Source organism: Oncorhynchus keta, chromosome 19 (assembly GCF_023373465.1).
Source record: "Oncorhynchus keta strain PuntledgeMale-10-30-2019 chromosome 19, Oket_V2, whole genome shotgun sequence".
Classification (NCBI taxonomy): domain Eukaryota; kingdom Metazoa; phylum Chordata; class Actinopteri; order Salmoniformes; family Salmonidae; genus Oncorhynchus; species Oncorhynchus keta.
Genome location: NC_068439.1, coordinates 54625157 through 54642031, shown reverse-complemented (window position 1 = coordinate 54642031; position 16875 = coordinate 54625157). Strand labels below are relative to the sequence as shown.

The 16875-nt window shown below is 44.6% G+C and overlaps 1 long non-coding RNA gene across 1 annotated transcript; it reads left to right on the top strand.

The window, feature by feature from the left end:
- Nucleotides 1-5516: 5516 nt before the first annotated feature.
- Nucleotides 5517-10284, top strand: LOC127909630 (uncharacterized). Its single transcript, XR_008072230.1, has 2 exons — nucleotides 5517-5615; nucleotides 8473-10284. It is a non-coding gene; the product is annotated as an uncharacterized LOC127909630 (long non-coding RNA).
- Nucleotides 10285-16875: the final 6591 nt, after the last annotated feature.

Here is a 16875-nt window from a genome sequence, read left to right as displayed (position 1 = left end):
GTCAGGAAGTCCAGTACCCAGTTGCACAGGGCGGGTCGAGACCCAGGGTCTCGAGCTTGATGACGAGCTTGGAGGGTACTATGGTGTTGAATGCCGAGCTGTAGTCGATGAACAGCATTCTCACATAGGTATTCCTCTTGTCCAGGTGGGTTAGGGCAGTGTGCAGTGTGGTTGAGATTGCATCGTCTGTGGACCTATTTGGGCGGTAAGCAAATTGGAGTGGGTCTAGGGTGTCAGGTAGGGTGGAGGTGATATGGTCCTTGACTAGTCTCTCAAAGCACTTCATGATGACGGAAGTGAGTGCTACGGGGCGGTAGTCGTTTAGCTCAGTTACCTTAGCTTTCTTGGGAACAGGAACAATGGTGGCCCTCTTGAAGCATGTGGGAACAAACTGGTATAGGGAATTGAATATGTCCGTAAACACACCGGCCAGCTGGTCTGAGCATGCTCTGAGGCGCGGCTGGGGATGCTGTCTCTGGGCCTGCAGCCTTGCGAGGGTTAAACGTTTAAATGTCTTACTCACCTCGGCTGCAGTGAAGGAGAGACCGCATGTTTCCGTTGCAGGCCGTGTCAGTGGCACTGTATTGTCCTCAAAGCGGGCAAAAAGTTATTTAGTCTGCCTGGGAGCAAGACATCCTGGTCCGTGACTGGGCTGGATTTCATCTTGTAGTCCGTGATTGACTGTAGACCCTGCCACATGCCTCTTGTGTCTGAGCCATTGAATTGAGATTCCACTTTGTCTCTGTACTGACGCTTAGCTTGTTTAATAGCCTTGCGGAGGGAATAGCTGCACTGTTTGTATTCAGTCATGTTGCCAGACACCTTGCCCTGATTAAAAGCAGTGGTTCGTGCTTTCAGTTTCACGCGAATGCTGCCATCAATCCACGGTTTCTGGTTAGGGAATGTTTTTATCGTTGCTATTGGAACGATATCTTCGACGCACGTTCTAATGCACCGAATCAGCGTATTCGTCAATATTCCCATCTGACGCAATACGAAACATGTCCCAGTCCACGTGATGGAAGCAGTCTTGGAGTGTAGAGTCAGCTTGGTCTGACCAGCGTTGGACAGACCTCAGCGTGGGAGCCTCTTGTTTTAATTTCTGCCTGTAGGCAGGGATCAGCAAAATGGAGTCGTGGTCAGCTTTTCCGAAAGGGGGCGGGGCAGGGCCTTATATGCGTGGAAGTTAGAGTAACAATGATCCAAGGTTTTACCACCCCTGGTTTCGATATGCTGATAAAATTTAGGGAGTCTTGTTTTCAGATTGGCTTTGTTAAAATCCCCAGCTACAATGAATGCAGCCTCCGGATAAATGTTTTCCAGTTTGCAAAGAGTTAAATAAAGTTCGTTCAGAGCCATCGATGTGTCTGCTTGGGGGATATATACGGCTGTGATTATAATCGAAGAGAATTCTCTTGGAAGATAATGCGGTCTACATTTGATTGTGAGGAATTCTAAATCAGGTGAACAGAAGGATTTGAGTTCCTGTATGTTTCCTTCATCACACCATGTCCCGTTAGTCATGAGGCATACGCCCCCGCCACTCTTCTTACCAGAGAGATGTTTGTTTCTGTATGCGTGGAGAAACCCGTTGGCTGCACCGCCCTGGATAGCGTCTTCCCAGTAAGCCATGTTTCCGTAAAGCAGAGAACGTTGCAGTCTCTGATGTCCCTCTGGAATGCCACCCTTGCTCGGATTTCATCAACCTTGTTGTCGAGAGACTGGACATTGGCAAGAAGAATACTGGGAAGTGGTGCGCGATGTGCCCTTTTTCGGAGTCTGGCCAGAACACCGCCGCGTTTCCCTCTTTTTCGTAGTCGTTTCCTTGGGTCGCTGCAAGCGATCCATTCCGTTGTCCTGTTTGTAAGGCAGAACCTGCTGTCATTGCAACTAACAACTTGTTCTTAACTGACTTGCCTAGTTAAATAAAAAATAAAATATATATATTTTGAACATTGGGGAGGGGGTTGCATTTTTTTATATGACAACTAGAGTTTGAACTTTCCCCTACCAAGGTAGCACCTTGTCCATTACAGTGTAGAAAAACACATATCAGCTATCTCTAAATAGTTTTTTTTATATTATTCATCTTATTCTTTCTAACTATTTCTATGGTGGATTCGAACTGCAAATTATGGAAGATGCCAAAACTTTAGAGATAACAATAGATGACAAAGTCAAAGATAGACCAGTGGTTTCCATCTGTGGCAAAGTTTTCCCTAAATCAATGCTTATGACCAATCTAGCTCCAGAACCAGACATAGAGCCAACTGGCTCATCTTTACAGTGTAGCTAGATAAAGTTAGCATGCTAGCTAGCTACACAGACGACTGTCAGTGCCCCCATTTGTTTATGTTTATCAACTCCACGTGTAAATTCCCACATCCAATTTGTGAATATGTATAAGTAGCCTTCATCAGTCTTAGGAGGTAGAAGCTAAACTTGCATTTCCTCTCTAGGGCATGACATTTCATTGAAATAGCGGTGGCAACTTCCTCTGGTGTTGACTTTGCTCTCAGGGAAAGAATTGATAGAAAGAAAAACAGAAAGAAGGGAACACGTTGTTACTTTGGCCCAACGCCTATAAATTATGTGTGCAAGGTCATGATCAGCTTATTGCACCCTGAGAGCAGAGGTGCCTAGTTTGTGCATGAGTATAAAGAGTGCTGAAAGGAGAGCATCCCTTCACAGCTACTGACAGACGTGTACTTTGAGAATGAAGTTTGTTGTAACCTCTCCGGCCGTGATAATAAAGATCTGTTCTTTTAACTTTGACTTGGAGTCCTTAGTGGTAATTTTCATGACAATTTGGCATCACGAAACAGGACGATTGATTCTACCTGTGGAGCTCAGCAGTGAGTGTCTGTGAAGGAACACCGGTGGCGTGTTCCAAGTGAAGGCATGCAAGGAAATCCCCTTCTGACCAAAGACGACGAGGACCCGCCCACACCACTGTGGGCTACCCGGGAAAAAACACATCATCTACAATACCTGGAAGTTTTTTTGTTAGAAATTCAATTTACATTTATTGTGAACAATAAGAACTGTTTTGAGCTTAGAAAATGATCCAGAGTGCCAAGAAGGGACTAGGTGGGGGTAGATAGACTCCATCAGAAACGTTGTCTGTAGGTATCAGGGAATACTTACGTAGTTCTGCGAACTACATGGAAGTTCTGGGGACTCCATTTTAAGTAATTTAAGAATATTAAGTAATTGAGTGGAACGATTTTTGTATGACTGACTAATTTACTGAAAAGGGGAAATTAGTTCCCAGAATGATTGTGGTATGAGTGTGATAATTGTTAGAGCAAAGTAGATTCCCAAGGTATAATTAAAAAGTAATAATGGGAAATGGAACAGTGAAAGTAGATGGACTGATGGTGGTTTCCCTGAGGATGGCACCCTGAGTTCTGACAAATTGGAGGAAATGAGAAAGCAGCCAAGAGAAGTAATATGAAGATTAAAGTGAAGTGGGATGATTTTAGGAAGTGGGAGAGAGAAGCGAATTCTCTGCAGGAAAAAACAGTCAAAGGACTGATGGTAAAGCAAGTGCAAGGGAAAGACGAGGGAAGTAGAAGAAGGCTGAGAGAAGACTTGAACTGACTGTAATCCAATCTTGGCAACAGCACCGACACAATCCCCTCCAGTTCCTCTGGGAGGACGTCTTGGTGTGGTTGACCAACAGCCAGCCCAAAACCAACCCCTGGCTGCCGGACCCGGTCCGAGAGCTGACAGTGTATGTCAGAGCAAAAACCAAGCCACGAGGTCAAAGGAATTGTCCGTAGAGATCCGAGACAGGATTGTATAGAGACACAGATCTGGGGAAGGGTACACATTTTTTTTAATTATACAGCATTGAAGGTCCCCAGGAACACAGGGGCCACCATCATTCTTAAATGGAAGAAGTTTGGAACCACCAAGACTCTTCCTTGAGCTGGCTGCCCGGCCAAATTGAGCAATTGGGGGAGAAGGGCCTTGGTCAGGGAGGTGACCAAGAACCCAATGGTCACTCTGACAGAGCTCCAGAGTTCCTCCGTTGAGATGGGAGAACCTTCCAGAATGCTAACCATCTCTGCAGCACACCACCAATCAGGCCTTTATGGTAGAGTGGCCAGACAGAAGCCAATCCTCAGTAAAAGGCATGATAGACCACTTGGAGTTTGCCAAAAGGCACCTAAAGATTGTCAGACCAAGATTGAACTCTTTGGCCTGAATGCCAAGCGCCCCGTCTGGTGGAAACCTGGCACTATCGCTATGGTGTTGGCAGAATCATGCTTTGGGGATGTTTTTCAGCACCAGGGACAGTGAGATGAGTCAGGATCGAGGCAAAGTTGAACGGAGCAAAGTACAGAGAGATCCTTGATGAAAACCTGCTCTAGAGCGTACAGGACCTCAGACTGGGGCCACGGTTCACCTTCCAACAGGACAACGAACCTTAAGCACACAGCTAAAGCAATGCAGGAGTGGCTTCGGGACAAGTCTCTGAATGTCCTAGAGTGGCCCAGCCAGAGCCCCGACTTGAACCAGATCGAGCATCTCTGGAGAGACCTGAAAATAGCTGGGCAGCAACGCTCCCAATCCAACCTGACAGAGATTGAGAGGATCTACAGAGAAGAATGGGAGAAACTCCCCAAATGCAGGTGTGCCAAGCCTGTAGCGTCATAGCCAAGAAGACTTGAGGTTGTAATTGCTGCCAAAGGTGTTTCAACAAAGTACTGAATAAAGAGTATGAATACTTATTTAAATGTAATATTTACGTAAATTAGCATAAATATCTGTAAAACTGTTTTTGCTTTGTCATTATGGGGTATTGTGTGTAGATTGATGAGTGACAATATATGTAATACATTTTAGAATAAGGCTGTAATACCACAAAATTCGGAAGAAGTCAAAGGGTCTGAATCCTTTCCGTAGGCACTGTATGAGATATCACTTACCTCCCCACACCACTGTGCAGGGGCTGTCCCGGAACATCTTCACTGCACAACAGCTGTCCCCTCGTGTGTAGAAGACCCTGAATATCAACAAAAATGGACAAAGCAGAAAAGCAGAGTGGAATTGACAATTGATGGAATATGCTACGGTGAAGAATTTACAGTGGCTGGAGTTTTGCTGTCTGATACACAGAGATCGGTGTATGAAGTACCCCCAATCGAGAATGAAAAGATGCTGGATCTTGGATGAAGTGTATTGACAGTCACTGATTGGGTTGCCTGGGAGAGGGATGGGAAGTGGTCTCCATCAACAGCGACCGTTTTCTCCCCTTTCTGGGTTACTACTCGAACGATTCAGAAGAAACAACCTATTCCTAACTGTTACGGATAACGGTATCCTGTGTGTGTATCCTGTGTTCTTTTCTCTCCTTCTCCCCTCACAGGTGAAAATCATCACTCCCCAATCAGTCACCAATCCAATCATCAATCAGAAGACACACCTCCTCCTGTTTCCTACCCTATCACAGTTCCTTTCCCTTGGTTTAAAAACCCTGTCAGTTGTTTGCTCCAGAGCTCAATCTCTCTGTAAAAGCCATGTCTGTAGGTCTCTGTGGTTCACTCTCTCTTTGTGTATTGACCTCTCTTTTGTTTGAGCACCTCCATAGCACTTTGTCATCACCTGTGAGTATTGTTTTTGGTTATGGTGTTTGTTTGTTTGCTGGTGGGAAAAGGGGAAACCAAGACAAGTCGCCCATGGGCATACACTACCCGTAGGTAGACTTTGTTAAATACACTAGTTAGAACTGGGTGGACCAGCCACTGTATTTTTGGTTAGTTAGCTGTTGTTAAAGTAGGCTAGTCTACCTTAGGGGTGTTTTTGAATAATTATTGTTTCTTTCCTTGGGTCCAGTTCATCCCCTTTTCCTGCTCCCCCCATTACCGTGTGTTTATTAATAAACCCGTGCTTCTACACCTGCATTGCTTGCTGTTTGGGGTTTTAGGCTGGGTTTCTGTACAGAACTTTGAGATCTCAGCTGATGTACGAAGGGCTATATAAATAAAATTTGATTGATTGACCCTGAGTTTGACGGTAGATTTCAGTTGTCGTGGTTATTTCGTTCTCACTTTTACTTTGTCACAATTATTTGCATGAGTTATGTTACGGGTCTTATTACCATCCCCCCCTAGACTGTCGGGCCAAAAGGGATTCGTAACACTAACGAAAGTATGATGGTCGTGTCCCAAGAGAACTCCCACATACCATGGCTGGATGACGTGCCAGAACAGCTCTGGGCTGTCTCCAAGACTGATTTCAGGAAGATGAGTTGCCATCCCGGTGAAAGTTGTCCCGAAGAATAATCCCAGACCATATAAAGCTCAGTACCCTCTTAGCAAAGAAGCAGAAAAGGGTATTATTCCCATCCATCAGGCCCTGTTTGAAAATGGGGCTTTGATCCAATGCCCAAATTATGCCAGTAAGACCCTTATTATACCTGTTAGGAAGCCATCTGGTGAATATCGTTTGTACAAGTTCGTAGGTTAATGATGGTGTTCACGCAAGAGCACCCCTGGTGACGAACACACTTACTGTTCTTTCCCAAGTTCCCCCAGGGAACTGTTTTTCAGTTGTAGATTTGGCAAATGCATTTTTCAGCCTCCCTGTTGAACCTGGGTCGTAGGATTGGTTCTCTTTTTACGTTTCTTGGACGGTGATGCCACAATGCTACGTTGAATCACCTGCCATTTTGGGCAAGGAAATGGCGAGGAATCTGGAAGGATTTATTCCCCCTGGAGGTAGTAATGCGGTTCAATATGTTGATGACCTGTTTTCCTAATCCTCATCTGAGGAAATCTGTCATGAAGATACTAAGGCATTGTTGATTTTCTTAGCTGAAAATGGTCCTAAGGCTTCCCCATCTAAGATGCAGTTGTGTAGAAATTCTGTTAAATATTTGGTTCATGACATTACTTCTGAGGGTAGCGCCCTCTCTAAAGATAGGCTTGAGGCGATAAAGTCCCCATCTAAACTTGTTACAAAGCAGCACGTCACTGTTGGGAGTGGCTGGCTACTGTGGCCCATGGTTGAAAGACTAAGCGGAGACAGTACAGTCTCTGCAGCATTGTATTTATGGCAGAAAGATGGAAAATGTCTGAAGTGGTGGAATGGACACCTGAGGCGGAATTAGTCTTGATTAAGTTAAAGCCGGCTCTAATGTCAACCCCCTGTTTTGGTTTGCCTGATGACACCAGACCATTCCATTGTCTCTGAGAATCATGGGTTTATGTCTGCTGTGTTGACACAGTACCACAGAGTTGGCTATAGGCCTATGGGGTACAACTCCAAGCATTTAGACACTTATCCAAGGCATGTTTTTTTTGCCTCCGCTCTGTTGCTGTGGCAACTGAGGCGGTTTTTGCATGTTCTGATATTGCAACAATGAATGAGCTGATGGTGCATGTTCCCCATGTGGTTCATGCCATTATTACACAGGCTAAAACTGTCCATCTTACACCTGCCAGATTGTTAGATTATGAGAACATTATTTTGAAGATGTCTTATGTTACACCAAGGAGATGTACTGTACTTAACCTCTCTACTCTCCTACATACAGCTGATGCCGGTGAAGAACATGACTGTGAATTGGCGACTAAGATTGACTGTAGCCCAAGGATTTACCAAAAAGACGTTCCTCTTTTGAATTCGGACTTTGATTTTTTTGTGGATGACTCTGCCCAGCGAAACGACAGGGCTGCACCTTTAGTAGGCTATGCTGATGTCACCACTGTTCAAACTCTGGAAAGTGTAAGACCTCCCCGCCACTGGTCTGCTCGGGCAGTAGAGTTATTTGGTTTAACCAGAGCATGTATTTTGACTAAGGATTGCTCTGTTAATATCTACACTGATAGTAGATTTGCATTTGGTGTTGTGCACGATCTTGGCACATTGTGGAAGAAGATAATTTTTTACTTCGTCTGGAAAAACTACAGCGATCTTGTCTCCACTTTGCTGACGGCCGTTCAGCTCCCCTCATCTATTGCCGTGGTTAAGTGCCAAGCACACTCTTCTGCAAAGGACAGTGTTTCTCAAGGGAATGCTAAAGCTGATTGTTCGGCCAAGCTGGTTGCTTCCTTTTCTGTTTTCCCCCCTTCTACAGATGGCAGCAGTTCCTGTTCCCATGAACCCCTTCTCTCCTAATGATGTTGTTTTGCAGGCAGCAGCTGATGCGACTGAGAAATGGCAGTGGGCTGAACACTGTCAAAGGACACATGATTCTGATAGACCTGCCGTTCCCGTTGTACTTTCCAATACCTTGCTAAATTGTCACAGGGTCAAAACCATGTGTCAAAAAGAGGGATGGTGGATCTTGTAAATACATATTGGAGTATTTACTGTGTTTGCCTAATTATTTTGTTTAAAAAAAATGTGTGATCGGTTTAACTAATAATGTTGGATGTAGTTTATGTTGAGGGACTGGAAGAAGACATGGTAGCATACTGGGTCTCACTTAGCAATGTTCTTAAGGCTCTCTTCCCACAGATGAAGGCTTCTCTGCCCAACCTATCAGTAGGAACTAAGGATTATCTGTGCCCTGGAGACTTCATGGTGGTAAAAGACTACAGAAGGATGGATCCTCATTGAAGAGGACCATATCAGGTTTAGCTATTTGGTCTGTCTGGATCTGCACCATTGTATTGATTGGAACAGTTGGTTGCCCTCCAGTGGGTGGCCGTTTAGGTGAAGATGAAAGTCTCGAGCTAAAGGAAACGCCGCAGACCCGAAGTCGTGGTCCAGAAGGAGGTGTCAGCCGAATGAAAAGAGAAGTAAAAAGTCAAGATGAGGGAGGGAATCTGTTCCACTCTCCAGCTGAAATGGTGACAAATGGCACCTCATAAGACTTATTATTGGGTATGTGTGTTGGGTCCTGTGGAAGTAGGTTAGGGTCTCCCATATGTAGGGGTTCCCTTGGGGGTGAACTTATCTATTTCACTGTCCCCAAATACTGTCATTGGCTACTTACCCCCCCAAGGGATCCCAACCCTATGACTTATTTAGCAACCTGCAATGCTTATTTTAGCCTTGCATGTCCTAAGCCAGACAATTGCAGTGTCCCACCCATCCCTATAGTAGGATCCCTGGTAGCCCTGGTAGCCCTGGTGTATTAGAGGAAATTAGAGTAACCATTTGGGTGAACATTTTTGTAACTGTACTATGTTGGTTAATGGTAGCAATAACTGCTCTCTTGTAATATATGATTCTGTTACAGGAGCACAATTTCTGTCTTTAAGTCTCTATCACTGAAAGGAGACCCAAATGGTACCTATTGGTTGTGTGGTCGATTTGCTTATTAAAAGTGAACCACCTAATTGGGGAGGGACGTGTACTCTTGGGTTTGTGGTGCCGGCCACGAGAGTTCTTGGAAACACTGAAACAGAATTGGGGGTTCTGTTCAGGGACTGTTCAGGGACTGTTCAGCCGACTCTTATCTTAATAAGCGATCCCTTGCAGATGTCACTCAGGTGCAGACCTTCTTCTCCCGATTCGCTGGTGTTTTGCTGTCCCAATATGGAGTTGCATGTGCCTTTTTAATGAAATTTGAGATTTGGCTATTAACGTTGAGGAAATGGGATATACTACTAGAGACACCTTTGGTTGCTCTGAATGAGAAAGTAAAAGCACTCTGCAAGGTGGCCCTGCAAAACAGGGAGGCACTTGACTACTTATTGGCTGGTCATGGGGGTACTTGTGCACTCATTGATCGATTGCTACACGTTTGTCCCAGATGTGTTATCAAATGTGACTGATCTTGCTAACTATATTGCCTATGATGCAAAGTCTCATTCTGGGGAATCAGAGTGGGTGTTTACTGGTTGGCAGAAAGTCCTCTTTGGAGCTTGGGGCTCCCAGATAGCTCATTGGGTGATAGTTGGAATCTTTTGTTTAATGTGTTTGATCATTTTGCTTTCTTGTTGTAAGGTCATTTGTACTTCCCTGGCAACTCAAGTCTCAGCAACTATCATGTTCAAGGCTACTAAAGAAGGTGATACTGATAACTTGCTGTCTCTCCAGGAACTCCCCTTTCCCCCTATAATATGCCAGAATGAGTTAGTATCCATGTTTGATTAAGTACCTGAAGGTTTGAAGTTATGTCATTAAACGACAGCAACCATATAATGTAAAAAAGGTAAAGATGGACTTTTGCCTATTGTTATGCCTCTTGTATGTAACAATCAGTATTTACTAAATGCATTCCTGTTGGTAGACTGAATGTATGTTAAGAAGTCAAATACATCTCTGTTATCACATATGGTGATAAAAGGAGGGAGTGTAGTGGACATTTTTTGTCTCCTGTGTCTCTGCAAATTAGTGACTACATGTATTGTTTATTGTTACTGTGTTAGGATAATATAATAATATAATATAATGCCATTTAGCAGACGCTTTTATCCAAAGCGACTTACAGTCATGTGTGCATACATTCTACGTATGGGTGGTCCCGGGGATCGAACCCACTACCCTGGCGTTACAAGCGCCACCAACTGAGATACAGAAGGACCACTAGGATGTCCTGGGGCTTTGCTCTCAGGGAGGGGACTGATAGAAGGGAACACATTGTTACTTTGGCCCAACGCCTATAAATTATGTGTGCAAGGTCATGATCATCCTATTGCACCCTGAGAGCAGAGGTGCATGAGTATAAAGAGTGCTGAAAGGAGAGCATCCCTTCACAGCTTCTGACAGACTTGTACATTGAGTATGGAGTTTGTTGTAACCTCTCCGGCCTTGATAATAAAGATCTGTTCATTTAACTTGGAGTCCATCGTGGTAATTTCCACAACGATTTGTCGTCAGGAAACCGGACGATTGATTCTACATGTGGGGCTCAGCAGTGAGTGTCTGTGGGAACACCGGTGTCGCATTCCATGTGAAGGCATGCAAGGAAATCCCCTTCTGACCAAAGACGACGAGGACCCACGCAGACCAGACACTCACTGTGGGCTGCCCGGGAGTCCTTCGTGGTCACTTCCACGACAGTCCTTTTAACAGGCAAGAACACCCGGAATACTCTAGAACAGTCAATCTTGTAACTAACTGTTGGTCAGTGGCACAGAGCGAGGAAAGGAAATACGATGCAGGAAAGACAAATGAGCAATTCTTGGAAATGAGCACTGTTTTTCTGGACTTTTGCTATATACATTTAAACTAAACAGGTAACAAATACACACAGAAACATACACACAGAGAAATGGTTTAATTAGGTCTAGATGAAGCCTTTTCAGCTATTTAATCAAAAATCTGTACCGAATAAACAACCATAAAAGGTGGACAGGAGAACACTTGTCCAGAGTAAATCCCCTAGCTATGATTGAGTGTGAAAGGTCGTGTTCAGAACAAAAGGCAGGCTGGCGGAAACCGGTCCTGATTCTGGGAATGAATCTCTAAAGCTAATGCCAAACAGAGTAAGAGACGAGAGAAAGAGTGCCAAAGGAACGAGCAAACGAGTGTGCCCCTCTCTCTACGTTTCTCTCTCTTTTCCCAACACCTGTGCCAGCTCAACAGAATCACAGCAGCAGAAAAGCAACATCTGGGCTCTAAAAGGAGCCATCCGTCTACCCCAGTGGCCCAGTATAGAGTGGCTCTACAGAAAACTGTCATTCCCTTCTGATAAAGACAGCTGAGCGACCGTTTGACTTCCTCAATCTACGTTACCCAGCTGGTGGTGCAAAATGGATGGGCCATATCTGGAACTGTTGAGGGAAAATTGGATCAGATAACATGCAACACCAAGAGGCAGAACTGGTTGTCCTTTATGCATATCTGTCTCTCTTTCTCTCGCTCTGTGTGTCTCTCTTTCGCCTGTTTTTCTCTTGTTCTGTCTCTCTCTGTCTCTCGTTCTCTCTCCCTCTGTCTCTCGTTCTCTCTCCCTCTTGTTTGCATGCTCTCTCTCTCGTTCCCTTTCTTGTTCACTCTCTCTGTGTCTGTACAAACAGGTAACAACGCACCCATAAATATGTACACACAAACATACAGACACATGCAGACACACAACAACCGGTAAAACAGAAAGAAGTGGAAGTGGTCCATGACCCAGTTAATTTAAACACTGGTGGGGCGGTGCATTATCACTTTGAAGTCACAACAGCCTGTTCCTTCTCTCGTTTTAACACCCTTCTCTTTGCTTTTAAGTAGGCTTCAGTAAGCCACACAGTTAATTGTACACATCATACAGCACAGAGGCAGTATCATATAGCAGCAACAACAATAGTACACAGTATGTCAATTGTCTACTATAGCGCGTGAACCTCAAGTCATAAGGCAGAATAGACATACCCTAGAAAGCTTTATGCCCTTTTGGATTACTCAAATGGAAAGGTGGTGATGGTACGAGGTCCTCACTCTCCATCTCCATCTGTTGGTAAGCAGTATCATTCAGTGTCGAGTGTGGAAAGGTATAATAATGTGTGAATTGTAAGGACCTCAAGTCATATGCCAGAATTGTCAAAGGCTACCCTAGGAAGCGTTTCTCCTCTGGAAAGAAATGGGTGATACAAAGCTCTTTCTGTGACTCTAACTGTTGGTGAGCAATGTCATTCCAAGTCAGTAAAGGTATGCTATGGGAATTGTAAGAAACTCAATTCATAAAGGCAGGATAGTGGTACTATAGCAAGCTCTATTCACCTCCGGAAATAATTGGGCAATGCTGGCACAAGACTCTGTATCTGGAGCTGTATTACCAAGCCAGGAAAGGTATATTATGTGAATTGTAAAGACCTCAAGTCACGGGGCAGGAAAGTGGTACCCCGGAAGGCATTATTCGCCTGTGGAAATAATTGGATGTGGGTAGACTACAAAGCTCTGTATCTCTATCCATCTGTTTTTGAGCAGTATCATTCCAAGTGAGTAAATTAGCAGAGGGGAGAAAGTATCTGCACAGTTTCTGTGACTCCCTCTCTGACAGGACTGAGGCTTCTTACTGCAGACAGATTGCAGCCTGACAGACAGAGCCCCACCCAGGCGCTCCAGGCTGTAGCTAGGCTCCTAGCTCACTAATAAATAATAGGAGGGTGCAATGAGCACAGACAGGCAGGCAGGAGGGATTGAGGCTCTCTGCGCCGCTCCTCAAAGAGCCACAGACATTTATCAGTGTCAGAGCAGATGGCCAGCACTACACACATACACAAACACACACACAGGAGCAGGAATAGTACAAGCATGGATGCAGGCACAAACATACACAGGGGTAGTGCAGAAACACACACACACACACACACACACACACACACACACACACACACACACACACACACACATACATTGCCTTAAGAACGTATTCATACCAATCGACTTATTACACATTTTGTTGTGTTACAGCCAGTGGAGGCTGCTGAGGGGAAGGCGGCTCATAATAACGGCTGGAACGGCGCAAATAGAATGGCATCAAAAACATGGAAACCGTATGTTTAATGTTGTTGATACATTCCCACCTATTCCGCTCCAGCCATTACCACCTGCCTGTCCTCCCCAATTAAGGCGCCACCAGCCTCCTGTGGTTACAGCTGAATTCAAAATGGATTTTTCACACTACCCAAAGATGACAAATTTTTTTTTTTTTTGCAAATGTATTGAAAATGAAATGCAGATACACACAAACACAGAGACAGATACTGTAAACATTGTCTCATTTTCTCTCAAGATTATGTTCTCTCTATCCAGCCAGGTGGTTCAAGATCCACTGCGAAATTCGACCCCGTCCAGGTAAGCATGACATGGGAGTTGACTTCAAAACCAGCCTCTAGGGGCAACGGTGAGGCCATCAAGCGGACCTGGGTTTTACTCAGGCGTTGTGGACAGATGGGCATAAGCAGCGAGTTTCAGTTCTGAGGGTCGCGTGTTCCATCCCAGGGCTTGGCACTCGTTTCTTTTTTCAAATTCATTTTTACTGTATCCCAAAACTTAGCCCTTATCGTAACCATTCGGAATTAATGCCTAAACTTAACCTTTAACATTTGACATTGGATTCTGTCGTGAGACTGTGAGAGCTTGTTGCTCTATCACATCTCTGTCTCTCTCTCACACATTCAGGCACACAAGCACGCACACACACCCCGCACCCTCTATTTCTCCGTCTCGCTGACCTGCTCTGAGCAGCAGCAGTGTGATGACCGAGCAGTTTGCTGTGAATCAGTGACAGCTCAATCCTCTCTGATGCACTCCTGTCCTCCTGTCTCTGTGTCTTCATACGTCTTCCTCCAGCCGCGGGGCTGACAGCTACACAACGCCACAACAAGCCCAATGACTCTCCATTCTGTCACGCCAACACACACCTGAGGAGAGACAACACACACACATGCAGGAGGAAAGCAACACACACTCCTGTGACACACACACACAGGAGGAGATAGCGACAGCACACAGTCTTGTCACACACACACACATAGGAAAAGAGGAGGAGAAAGAGAGGAAGAGTAATGATAGAGGAAGAGAGAGATAGACAGATACAAGCTGAGAGAAAGAAGTTCTGGTTGATTTAAATGTTTGAGAGAGGGACTATGAATGTTGCTGTGGTGCTGGGAGGAGTAATTTGGTTTGGCGGAGTGATTTGGAGGATTTGGTCTGGTGGTGGAAGGATATTATAGGTTCACTGACACCACTAGAAGAGAAAAAGACTAATGATGAGGTGAGGAAAAGAGAGAACTAACAAGGAGGCAACTGTGAAGTCATAGTCCTTGCATTATTTCTTCTAATTAGGGAGCTGGGACACCTGGGTCCATGTTCATAAAGCGTCTCAGAATAGGAGAGCTGATCTTAGATCAGATCCTCTTTGTCGATAAAATCATATTCATTATGATCTGGAGAGAGAGTGAGAGAGAGTGAGAGTGAGAGTGAGAGTGAGTGAGAGTGAGAGTGAGAGTGAGAGTGAGAGTGAGAGTGAGAGTGAGTGAGAGAGAGAGAGAGAGAGAGAGAGAGCGAGAGAGAGAGAGAGAGAGGGAGAGAGAGAGAGGAGTCACCACACATGGACTCAAAGAGAGAGGGAAATCATTGAGAAGGGGAAGGAAAGGGGATACCGAGAATGGAAGGGGGCAAAGGTGCAAGGGGTGTCAAGAGGATTGATTATACAAGGTTTGAATGGGGTCGGTTCCATTTCCATTAAAGGAAAGGTTCACCCATTTTGAATGTTATATTGTTTTTGTGCATCTCTGAATGGTCTTCTATCGATGCCCTGCGTCATTTTATGTTTTCAGGTGTATTGAGTTATTGGCATTAAAGCAGACAGAAATCCGGCGGGTATGACGTAGTACTGTGATTAAGTCGCTCTCACTACACTGGAAGTTAACCTATTTAATCCCATCAGTCACAATAGTGACCGTAAGAACAACGTTTCAAGTTCTAAGGCTCTTAGAGTTTTACTGAATGATTAATCAATGCATTTTCATCAAATATTGAAATAATAAAGGGTGTCAAGGAAATATGTGCAGTGTCACATGTTTAGTGTAAATTGTCACATGACCAGAGCTGTTTACTTCCTGGTTGCACCATGAGAAGACGATGGCTGCATGAAAGCTCCCAAACAGAAGGTTAGTAGGGTATGTTAACATTAAGATAGGACAAAGATTTTTGGTACACATCATTTTTAAGGTGTCTAGTATTGATATATGCATTTGCAATTACTCACCTTTGTTCAGTGTGGCCATAGAATGAGTAAACTATTGTTGACGGCAACAGGATAATAGGATAACAGTATGCACCAGGTATTCACATACTTATACACATACATAGTTCTTGTTCAACCTAACTTTCTGCTCTGTTCTTTCTTTTAGTTTCACTTTGAGTCGAATTCTGGATATGTTGGATCTAGGTGACTCCTCGGACAAGGCGTGCAACATCGCAGTTATCCCTCGGAGATTGTGATAGCGATGGGTCAGATATGGGACTATGAGGGGGAGACAGGCTATTTGCCAGCCAGGCTCTTGCATGTATATGCTGAACCTATGCAAACTGATCATGACAGGAACAACATCAGTGATGATGACCTACCCCTCACCACCCCACACTCTCCTCCCTGAGACTGGGTTGGGTCAGGGACCCAGTGTTGTTCTTGGTGTTGCAGAGCAATCTCAGGTGCCTCAAGGTTGCAAGTTCCTTCATGACAAAAAGAGGATATGGGAGTTCTGGAACGATGAGGCAAAATCGTCTGTTTGATGTATCATTCAAGCCACAAAAGGACTGGAGATGGAACAAGGAGCGACGTGCCTTTGGCAAAGTCCCACAACCAAAATGCATCAACCGATACAATGAGCACATGGGTGGTGTTGAACTTCACAACCTACAGGTTTCAAGATTCCATATCTCCATCAGGTCTAAGAAGTGGTGGTGGCCCATCTTTGCATGGTCTCTCAACAGTGCACTCGTAAACAGACATTTATTTGACAGAGATGTTATGGGAGGGACCATCAACCTGCTCACCTTCTCATGGATAGTGGCATAGTCTCTTATGCAAAAGTTTGGCACAAAACAACTGAGCCACAGAAGGAGATCTCTACTAGCTGCAACTGTTGAAGATCAGGCAAGATATGACAAAGCTTCTCACTGGCCAATCAACACGATGCACCGGTTCCATAGAAGTCGTCATTGTGACAAACACTACCTATGCATGTGAGAAATGCAAAGCGCCACTGCACATTGAGAGTTCAAGATATACCATGGACAGTAGAAAAGGAGATAAGAGCGAATGAAAAAGGTCTGAAAAAGACCATAAAAGAAAAATAGAAAAGTCAATAAAAGGTGAGGAGAAGCAGTACAACGGACTCTAGGAAGAATAGAACAGTCAATAAAAGGTGAGGAGAAGCAGTACAACGGACTCTAGGAAGAATAGAACAGTCAATAAAAGGTGAGGAGAAGCAGTACAACGGACTCTAGGAAGAATAGAACAGTCAATAAAAG